The 11,316-nt window shown below is 43.4% G+C and overlaps 1 protein-coding gene and 1 long non-coding RNA gene across 3 annotated transcripts in view; one reads left to right on the top strand and one right to left on the bottom strand.

Annotated features, from left to right (window-relative positions):
* Positions 1–108: 108 nt before the first annotated feature.
* The window catches only part of LOC103473619 (uncharacterized), a 14,283-nt gene continuing 3,075 nt past the window's right edge, over positions 109–11,316 (bottom strand). The window contains exons 2-4 of one of the 2 annotated variants that reach the window (XR_001776127.1): positions 5,418–5,477; positions 2,239–2,409; positions 109–2,026 (exon numbers count right to left, since the gene is read on the bottom strand). This is a non-coding gene — a long non-coding RNA (uncharacterized LOC103473619). Of the gene's footprint in view, positions 2,027–2,143; positions 2,410–5,417; positions 5,478–11,316 lie in introns of those variants that run through there. The other variant, XR_535053.2, reaches the window with a different exon arrangement.
* Positions 5,418–11,316, top strand: part of pou3f3b (POU class 3 homeobox 3b) — a 14,479-nt gene continuing 8,580 nt past the window's right edge. Inside the window, exon 1 of the transcript XR_001776126.1 lies at positions 5,418–9,474. The gene's annotated coding sequence lies outside the window, so the exon portion shown is untranslated. The remainder of the gene's footprint in view (positions 9,475–11,316) is intronic.

The following is an 11,316-nucleotide window of genomic DNA, read 5'->3' as shown; positions in this document are numbered from 1 at the left end:
CTATCACTGCATCGGCACGCTCCGATTAAACCAGATTGACTTGCGCAGACAAAACTCCCACCCCCCACCCCCGCTCACTCCGAGTGTCTAAGTGTTTCACAGTCTTGCTAATCCCTCTCTCTAGCTAATCTGATAAGCACAGCTAATGATATTTCTCTGAATGCCTTCAGATGACGGCAGTCATGAAGCAGCAGCTCATTCTGCAAAGCTAGCAGTGTTTCCCCAGCGGCCTTCCRGCATCCAACCACTCCACCTCGGTCGACTTGAGTCTCTGCCAAGCCTGGCTGTGAAGACGCCTCGGCGGAAAAACGGTCAGACGCCCGAGGAAGGAAACGAGCCGCCAACGAMGCCGCTACCTGCGCGGCGGCGGCTGCTGCTAGCTTACATGTTTAGGTTTGCGTTCAAGGAAATATGGCGTCAATAAGTTCATCTCTAATGTCAACGGTTCTGTTAAAGTTGCTGCAATGTTCACCGTCTAAATGTTTCGGCTTTGTGGAATCATACCTCATAAATCTGATCATGTTACATTCATGTTGGAGTTATTGGTCCAGAGCAAAGAGCTGTGGAACTTCAACAACCAACAACTGTCCAGTGAAAACCAGAAACACAAACTGAAGCTGTCTGTCTGATTGGATGAAAGCATCTGGATTTTCTGGATGTAAAAACTGGTTATTTTTTTAATGAATCAAATTTATTTACATAGAGCATTTAGGAACAACTGTCCAACACAAAAACAATAGGAAGATCATTGCTGTTGGTTTCCCGTCCTGACATTGTGCTGCCACTTCCGGATGAAAACTGAGTCTGGTTCAACTGATGCTCTTTCAAATTTCTGTATTTAATCTGTATTTCTTTGCTCAGTTGTTTCCAAGGCAACAAATTGCTGMCTGTGGATCGATAGCGCCACATGCCGCGGCTCTCTTCTCGTCCCGGCCAAGCAGGAAGGRGTCCGCGGTGGGCCGGCGGGGTCGATGACGGGGTGCCGCTCCGCTGACGGTGGTTCGTTAAAGAGCATGGTGTTAACGGTGTCAGGACCCATCCTCCGGGCCGGCCTTGCTCTCCTAACGAGCAGCCCGATCGATGGCTGTCTGGCAGATCAGGCTGACGCGTGGAGGAAGCTTCATCTTAACTAGCGGTCACTTCCTGCTCTGGGTTACATTTGCTTCCACACACTGATCACTGTCCAGTTTGGAAAARAAAGTACACCCTGCTGTATTTTAACAGTTCGACAAGAGGGGAAAACAATCGCATCGAGTGTACGAAAACTGGCAGCACGCTACAGTTTATTGTTATCTACTAGATAACGATAAAACGGGAGAACGTTTGTGTGGAAAAAGTAAGTACATCCCATGGATGCCCCRCCCTTAATTCATCACGAGGAGGATTTTGTTCACTCTTCTTCATCATGTTGCTTCATTCATGTTGATCCCTCTTCTCCATGGAGATGCTTGCTCTTCCTCTTCCTCTTCCTCTTTGTGTACACCCAGAGGTCAGTGCTGATGTCTTTCCTACCTGGTGTTGTGCTCACAGAAACTTGTTTCAGCAGCAAACAACTATTTCCCTGTGACATCCAATGAAAGCATAAAGTGTGTACCGAGTTTTTTTTTTCCACACACCTTTTTTCCGTCTTTTTTTTTTTTTTTTTTTACTTTTTGTTGATAGAAACTTGACTGTGCCACTGTGTGAAACGTGTTTTTTAGTTTTTGCTGCTGTGACAAATTCACCCCAATCTGTGCCGGCGAACTGCTGCTTTTCTTCCCTCGTTCCTCTTTGGGTGGGGGCGGTGGCGGGGGGCAGATATTTTTAAATCCGCGGCTCCGTGGGGTTTCTCTCTCTGTGTTCCTGCCGCCGCCGCCGCGCTGCTCCTGTCAACTCGCTGGCATTCGTATTTGCAAACACACCTAAAAACATATTTACAGGAAGTGCCTGACAGTAAGGGCTGGATCGCAGCTCTGCTGTCTTAAAGAGCCCGATGTTTGGCTGTTGGTTCACTGTCTGTCCATCTGTCCTCAAAGAGACGCTTGTCCTGGCCTCGAGGGTCATTGAGGACACAGAAGAGAAGAAGAAGAAGAAGAAGAAGAAGAAGAGACCCAAGTGAGGCGCTTCAGGGTGCGCTCGTTTTCAACACAAACAGACACAGAGCTCGGCTTCTGCTGACTTGTTTTTTATTGCACACTTGCGAAAAACACAATACAGATTTTTCACGGCGAAGACGACGTAAAGAGACGTCATGCTCACCGTCTTGAGAAAATCAACATTTCGCAGATGATCCGTGCTTTAAAGGAGCTGAATTTGCTCCAGATTTAGAGATTTGTGCTCGGCGCTGGAGTGTGACTGCAGCTAATGCGTCGAATTAAACCCAGGAGTTCTTTTCCGAGGTCGTCCTCCGCACGCAGGACCCTGTCAGATCTGCAGAGACAGAGCAAAAAAAAAAAACAAACAAAAAAAAAAATAAGCAAAGAGAGAATACTATTTATCAGTGCGACAGATTCCAAAAAGCCACTAAAACATGATTCCTATCTCGTCATTGTTGAGCGACGGAAACCTTGAACGCCGTTTTGTGTCGGATTAAACGCGAGGAACGGCGCGCGCGATGAGTTTCCGGTTACGTAAAGCGATAAGACGCACCTCGGATCTGCCGGAGCGAGATGCTTCCAGTGGAAGAGACGTGACAATGTGACATCACGCCGATGGGGGGAAATAAGCGGGAGCAGAGATACGTTTAAGAMGAGCAAAAMTCTACAGCTTCCATCCCTGAGCTCGGCTGACAAAACTGTCTTTAGGTGGCGCGGATTATGGATTAATCTATAATAACTGGGGAAGGAGCAGAGAAAAGGAAGAGAAGGAACCCCTCCGAGTCCACCGCCTCATCAGCTAATGTTCCCGCTAATATTCCCAAATTATATCATTTAGACCTGTATCAGCGCTACAGAATTAATCATCATTTCCCTGACACTACCCACCCCTCCCGCTCAACCCCCCGATTCATTAGATCTGTTTCTGCCGCTCTCATTTCTACAAAGTTGGAGTTCTCTTGGTTCAGTCGGTCTGCTTCTTCTAATAATCTGTTTATCCACCTTATTCTCATTCCTTTTCTTCAGAGCTGGCTTCACAACAGCTGCTGAAAGTCTTCCTGAAGCGTGAGGCCACTGAGACAAACGTCCTCTTCCTCATCGTTATCAATTTACTCCCCACGTCATGATTACGTCCCTTTTCCTGTCGCCTTATTATCATCCAGTTTGTGTTTGTAACCCGACAAAAGGATGAACACGAAGGAGTCTGCCTGATTAACGTGGATGTGTTGATCTGAAAGGAAAACGAGAAAGCCAAAGGTTACGACCTGGTGACAGAATGTGCAATTTTGAGACGGTTGCGCCAACAAAAAAGTCAGCTTAAGAATATCACATTTTCATTGGGAGAGACCAAAATCAATGGCTTGTTAAATGAGAATTCCTTCTCTAAAACCTTTGAATATGTTCAAATATGAAGTTAGATTTTAAAGAAGAAAAAAAAAAGGAAGGAAGGTACGTCAGATCAGGGCTAAGGACCCAAGGACCTCGTCTTCTTCCTCATATTCAAGCTAATGTCTAAAGCAGAGGTCTCATTCTCGTGGCCCGCAGGCCAATTGCTACCCGCAGTACGATGTCTCATGGCCTCTACCTTGATATGAAAGTATAGTATTAGTGCGGCCCACAGGGTGAGCGGATCTCTGAAGGAAGTCCCGCCAGCCGTTCCTCGTCATGGCTGACATTTGGTGCTAGGCTAAGCTACACTGACTWCATGCACACTACGCTTGTAACAATAGAGCGGCGGATGATGGAACAGTCCGGTAACAGTTGCCCTTCCCTGCAGTCACCATTCCAGTACTTTCTACCATTAACAAATGCCACGATCAAATGCAGAGAAAGGCGACTGCTACCGGGCTGCTCGTAATCCGCCGCGCTGTTGTGACAAGTAGAAGCGGTAATGACGTCACGCGTCGAGACGTTCTTCATACGTTGCTAGCTTTCTAAAGACTTCTGTGAAGCGTAGAACAAGAGCGACGCCAAGTGGAATAAACTAAATTTTGTCACACCCTCATCATGTCTTTGTCAAAGCCAAAGCCTGCAGTTCATGTATTGGACAAATAATTAAATGTTGATGGCGTTTAATTATTTGAGGATATTTTTWAAATGTTTTTTGTGGAATCCTTTATGYGGCCCRCTCTCACCCAGACTCTGCCTCCAGCGGCCCCCGGGTAAATTGAGTTTGAGACACCTGGTCTAAAGAATCCATAAGTTATTGTGATTTTAAAATAAAAGAAAGAAAGAAAATACCTCTGGTCGTACAGAACACAGCATGACGGTTCATTGTCGACCTTGCCTGTTTGGGAAGTCATTATGCTAATGCTCGTATTGACATGCTAAAGCTAACATCCACTGATAGTTACAGGAGGAAGTTGAATTATTATGATTGCCAGTTTCGCAGATTGTCTGAGAGCATTGAAGAGAGCTCCAACTGATTTATCTATAACTCTAAAAACACTGTATGATATGAGATATTTCAGTTATTTATGGGTGATATTTCCCTTTTTTTTTATCTGAGCAGCGTTCACTCCATGCTGCTATGAGTACAAAACAATGAAAAAAGTTAATAAAATTTGATGGAGGTTACATGTTTTCAACAAAAAACAATCCAAATTTGAGATCTGATGTATTATAACCCATTTGGCTGCAGACTGAACCGCCATTTGCCTGGCAGTGCTGCTGTGAAATGATCAGCCTCCGCTGTGAGCAGCCGACCGGCTGCGGGGTGCACATAGGTGAGACCAACTGAGGTGGCGACGCAGAACGTGACATAATGAAGCGCAGCTATGAAATTCCATCTGCGTGACCCTACGGTTTACAGCCTGCCTCTAGGGTCTCTACCTGCTCAGATTTACTGGCTGTTCATGCCTCCTGGATCCAGCCTCAATTTGTTTACGATGAAGGTTGGCAGTAAAGCTGGATGACTGGCCTGCGTGGGCCACTTTGTATCTTTGAGCAGATCAAGAAAAGGGTTCAACTGGAATAGACGATGCTGGCCTTTCAGTGTGTTTTAATATCCTGCTCCTGACAGTGCCCCCCGCCCCTCCCGGGTCCTACCCTGTCTGTGAGCTCTGGATGGATGGAGGTGGAGTGGTATCGGTGAGGAGGTGCACCCCTAACCCCCACCCGTTCTCRCTCTGCCCCTTCAACAATAGCATTTGCATATTTTTATACTCCGTCTTTCCTCTTGCCTCTCTCTCAAAGAAAAACAGCCCGAAGCGTGAATACTCCAGCAGAAGTAGCAGGCGTGCGTAGGGAAAAACGGAAGCTGGGGAGACGGCGTGTCCGCTTTGCTTGGGGAAGGACACAAACGCACACACATTCAGGCTAATATACACACTGCGCCCTTACCCCCACAGGTTCTGCACCGGGGACGAGGAGGAACCAAMGTTTGGTGCTTGTGAGGGTCTCCTGAAAGAGGAACAAAGGGAAGGGTCCAAATTACAGCCAGGCCATTGACATTGTTGCCACATTTTCCATGTGCCTGGTCTAGAMTGCTTTGCTAATATTCACTACCATTTGCGATGCATTTCATGCTTCATCCGAAAACAACCGAATTCACAATAAAATGTAGCGCTGCATCAGCAGTAATCCTTTTTGTGTAGAGTTTTTACAGTTGGACTTAAAAAATCTTACCGCATTATAATTACATCTGTATGTATAATTATACATATATATAAATGTACATATAATATTATATTATAATTACAAAAAAACAAGTTTGCTTTTGAGTTTAATCAGTTTTTATGCGCCACAGATGCTAATCTTATAATCATATCATCAGCATACCAATTCTCTAACCATAGCATTAACATTCTAATTTTACAACTATAAGATTTCTTATGCTAACTTAGCATGGTGTTAGCATGCTAATTATCCAACCATCGAATTAGCTTGCTAATTTTTCAGTCATAGTTGTAGAATGCTAGTTTACCCAGATGTTGGCATGCTAATTATCCAAACAGTTATAGCATGCCAATTTTTCAACAATGCGATTTGCGTCCTAATCTCTCAACCGTAGCATCCAATGCTTTTTGTAAATATTTAGGATTTAGTCTCCGTTTTGAGACATTTTTTCTGAACATTTGTGACTTAAAATATCTGGCATCCTAATCGGAGACACGGCTGATAAAGAAAGTGTCTGCAGATTTTTAAGAAAAACTGCTACCTTTTGGGTCGATTGTCACGTCAATCAACACATAAAACGTGTAACATAAAGCATAGTTAATTGTATTCAACTAGAAAACACACATTTAATCCCCAGTTTGTCTCAGGTGTGGCACAAGCTCCTGTTGCCGCATTTTCGATGAAAACCTCAGAGACGAGTGAGAACCAGCGAATGAAAGGAGCAGCATTACGTAACTGCATCATTCAGAGATGCTGACAATGCAACCAGACATGTTAGTCATTGCTAGGAAAGGAGGGATGGGGGGGAATTTGTTTGTGGACTAATCCAGAAAGGCTTCAGACAAACAGCCGTGCAAAGTGTGGAGGAAGGCATTTCAAAGCAGCCATAACCGCAGAGAATGCTCCGCTAAGCTCACACCTCTGCCATGAAGGTTACACTCTGAGGATAACTAGATGCACAGCAGAGCTGCATGTAATTTCATTTTACATGACACCCCAGTTATATAAAGTTCAGGCAGACAAAGGAGGCGTCCCTGCGGAGGACCTTGACTCGGCTCTTCGGGCTGCAGTTTGAGGCGTTGCGAAAGCAGCATGTGTCACCAGATGTAGTGATGAAGAGTTGCTTTTTTGTCCCAAACCGACGGCGCCGAACACACTACAGCCGACACCACCTTTCCACACAGCGCGAACGATGTGAGGAGGATCTATGTCAGGATGGCAAACCTGGGTCCAGAGGGATTCTCAGACATCTTCAGAGCACATGTTCGCCGAAAGTGCAGAGGAATATTTGACTTGACAGAGCATGCTGAGGCAATTCTCCAACAACAAAGTTCTATTGTGCTCAACTCTGAGCTCCATTGTTTAAWTCCCTTCTAACTGACGCTCGTCTGTAGAAACTAAAGATCCCTTTTATGTAAAAATAACAGGCTAAAAGATCCAGAAAAATTCTAGAATCGCCAACCAGCTCAGCACTGCAGGACCGCAATTAGCGGTCCGAGCTAACAGCGGTTAGACCCAGGGGCCTTACATTGACSCCTSGGTCAATGTRWGGCCCGTCTACTGTCCCTAAAGTAGGATGATGACAATTTATGACTGACCAAATTCTTACGTTTYATTAAAATTAGAGAAGACTTTCATTTCAGCGCCTTTCTGTGAAAGAAACTTTCAAACTCTGGGGAAATATTTTAGAAATTCGKGAAAACATGAATTGCCTCTCCTAACAACCTTGAAGGTGAAAGATAAATATGATGCAACCTRAAAGAAGCCAGTTTTATTTCTGGAGATTAATTGCATGCACATGAAGGTGTCAAAATGTGATTCGTTTCTACCACAGAGAGCGAAACTGAAGCTGCGTTTGATAAATTTAGTCAATAATTGATTTTGTTTGCYAGATTGATTTTGTGGTCAGGGGAGGCAGGTGAGTAAACCTGGTAAGTAAAAATAAAGCCATGAGAAATAAAATAGGCGCTAACAACGATGAAAGAAAATCACTTTGTCCGCTTGGATTTTCTATAAACWGTTTTTCTTGTCGGTAATGTCAACATTTTATGGTCAAAATCTCAGAATTTACRTATCGTCTGTTGAAATACATGAAAGAAGACCCGGCGAGGCAGTGCAGTACCGTGCCTCAATGATAGGAGGCAGTGCTGATCCCCATAGACACAATGAGCAACAGGTGCTCTTCTACGGATTGAATAGATTGTCGAGGGAAAATACGGATGGAGCAGAACTGCTCAAAAAGACAACAAATAGAAAACCTTTTAAGTTTTTTATTAATTAAATTTTAAAAAAAGGTCAATTCTGTTCCTAAATGCAAAATGTTGTCTACATTTATTTTCATGTAAATGTAAATACGAGACTAAATAATTATGCAACAATGTCAGTAGTTTTTAAAAACTTACTTGTGACATTAATTTTCTATATTGTTGCCTAAAATCTAGCAATCTAGCCCTGTTAAACTGAAATGATCACTTATTTCTAAGCAAAACTGCTAAATTAAAAGATAATTTTTTGTTAAATGTAAATATTTGTTATTTTAATAAACCCCAAGCAAATCGTACGTTATTATGGCCGAAACCAACCGTGTTTCAGTTTTTGCTCCGTCAAAATATGCTACTAATCATAAACATTATCACTATTTTCCTAAATTGGGAGTTTTCGTTATGCTATTTATGATTTCTTCCATAAATCTTGGTAAAATATGTTGCCAATATCTGTCCACGTCAACATTGTGATTATTTCTTGACGCCTTCATAGAAAGAATCTGAAGATTTCTGTCCCAGTTGATGCTGATTTAGCCTAACCGTTTAAAGTGAAACAGAAGTCTGATGTTTTCCAGCCTGCAGCCTGTAGACGTTTGCTAATTATTACTCATCCTGGGTGACCTTAAACCCAGAGACATGTTGCATTGTGGGAAAGTGAAACTTGCCGCCTGAACACGGCTCCAACTCCACGTCGATCTGTGGAAATGAGAGAAGGATGCTGCGTGTAATCAGCTGTTTACAGCCGCCGCAGCAGCCCCAGCCTAATAGCTCCAACATGGCTGACATGGGCTCAATTACATCACCTAAATGAATGCCCTCTGTTCCAGATCACCCAGCTGCATGTTTCCAGTTTACCCACTCTGGGGTGTGAGAGGATGAAGAAGAAGAGGAGGAGGTGGGAGCGGCATCCAGAGGAAGACGCATGTAAACCCATTTCCAAACAAACGGGCCAGTGTGCACAGCGCCACCCGGCATAATGCCTGAATGAATCAACGCGAGCAACCGCACAACAGGACATGGCGGCCATTTAACACTGGTGAGCCGATGGTGATTATACTGTACACATGCAGAAATGAAACCAGTTAACCAGTTGATGTTGAGGCTCACACATGTTTACACTCCAGAAAGTTCTACATTTTAATTTAAAGGCCTTTATGCAGTCAGGATTTTATTGAACTGACCTGCAGCCACATTGTGGGAGTAGATTTAGTGACGTGAGGGGGAGGGTTAGCCAAAATTAGATCCAAAATCATACAAATGTATAATTAGTAATGATGAATTATGAATGTAAGAATGTGGATTTGATCTGTTAACTAATATATAAACAACAACTATGCCTGAATATGCATTAAAACACAGTGGACATCATCTTAGCACTGCCATAGAAGCTAACATCTACCGTCTTCCTTATCTCCACTTTTTAGGTGTTCAGCCAATCAACACCAAGGAAAATAAACGGCACTCCATGATTGGCTCCTCTGCAAATCATGGAGAAAGTCAGCTAGCATTGAGCCCAGGTATTTCAGCCACATTTTCTTTAACCATATTTGATATGTTTTACGAAAAATATAAATATGTGACAAATAATGCAAAATTTCCATGAATAGTCTAAAGTCAAGTTCCACAGAAGATTCACCAGTAGCTTCCGTTTGAATCACGGCTACACGCAGCTTTAAACGATGTAGTTCATGTCATGTAGCTCTAGCTAAAGTTACAGTGGCGTTTAATTTAATTTTTAATTTTACAAAATGATGTGTGTAAGACGGGAGCTTCAGCTGAAATCCACCTGCTCATCTAAAATGTTGCTTTTGCAACTTCGCTTTTCTTCCTCATGCTTAAAATCCAGCTTTTACTTTGAAAGGCTGCGGCTCAGATTACAGCGCTGGATGCTAAAGCTTCCAGCGCAGACAGGAACCATAAAGACCTGCAGATGACATTTCCTCCCATCTCCCTCATGAATATCAAAGCCAGGCCAGAAAAACAAGGCAGGGCATTACAGCCCTATTATTGTATTTGCATTCCCCATAACAGGCGGCGTATTGGTTGCTGTATTTATTGCCTCATCARCGCGGYGTGGCTGCTAGCAGCGGCTGATTTATTAGCCCAACGTCACATGGAGCAAGTTGGCGAACGGAGCAGAGGAAGGTTTTCCTGCTGGTGGACTTTCCTGGGGATTGACTTCTCTCCTGGCCCAGAGCCAGATCAGGACTTCTACCTGGACAGCTCTACGTCCGGCTCGATGTTTCCGTTTTTGTTTTGCAGAGTTTCTTGGAACTGCAGCCGAGGTGCTCCGCTCGTCTCTTTTTTCCAATCTTTCTGGGATCTGGAGTGATTTGCGCCGCGCTCCCCGAGGGAAATAAATACTTTGATTAATGCAATCCTGGGGAGGCTGATGTCCCTCCCCTCCCCCACCTGTTCCTCAGGGACTGCTCAACGAAACAAAAACAAGAAGAAGAAAAAGAAACGAGAGAGAGCGACAACTGGATGAGTGCAGACTGGACTTGTTTCGTTTATTGTTTATAGCATATAGTGCATCTTTAATGCGCAGCATCAGTCTTGATTAGCATGTAGCGCTGTCCAACAGGACAGTCTGCATAAACTCAYACTCATGTGACTCATGGAAGTGGCGGCATTATGCTGGGTGGCACTGCTGGGGATACATATGGAAAGTTGTTTCCAGTGCTCGAATAATTCCTTGAGAACAAGAATTTGACGTGCAAGTTTAAATTTATTTCATAGTTTCTATTGTTGAACCAGATGGCAAAAATAGTGGCAGCATGATCCTGTGGGATATGTGCTGCCACAGTGCAAACGCCACTGTAACTTTAGCTAGAGCTACATGACATGAAGAGTAGGAGAAGGGTTTGGTTCYCGAAAAATGACTCATAAAAATAATAACTGAAAGCAAAAGTTACATTTATTGCACTTTTCATGCAAGGAAGACCAACTGTCAAACAAAGTGGCAGCATCATGCTGTGGGACCGCTGCTAGTCGGACCGGGTCAACTGGAATATGAATGATCATCCCCATTACCAGAACCTAAACAACCTTATTTACATATTTTTTTCCTGTTTTTTTTTTTCTTTCTCTCTTTTATTTTCCTCCCAACTAGTTTAGAACAAATCCAAACTTTCTATTTGGGTACATGAGTATATTTATGTCACTCACTTGTAATTATTTATTCAATTTTAATTTCTATCATTTAAAAAGCCTTAATATTATGATTGACACAAATATTTTATAATATTTCATATTAAAAATAAATCCAACTTTATTTTTAGTGATTTTGCTCAACACGTTCCTTTTTTCAAAAATTGGGCCCCTGCCGCTTGAAAGTCTTCTGTACGGCCCTGCTGGTG

This window comes from Poecilia reticulata, linkage group LG2 (assembly GCF_000633615.1).
Source record: "Poecilia reticulata strain Guanapo linkage group LG2, Guppy_female_1.0+MT, whole genome shotgun sequence".
Lineage (NCBI taxonomy): Eukaryota > Metazoa > Chordata > Actinopteri > Cyprinodontiformes > Poeciliidae > Poecilia > Poecilia reticulata.
This window is presented reverse-complemented; position numbering and strand designations above follow the sequence as displayed.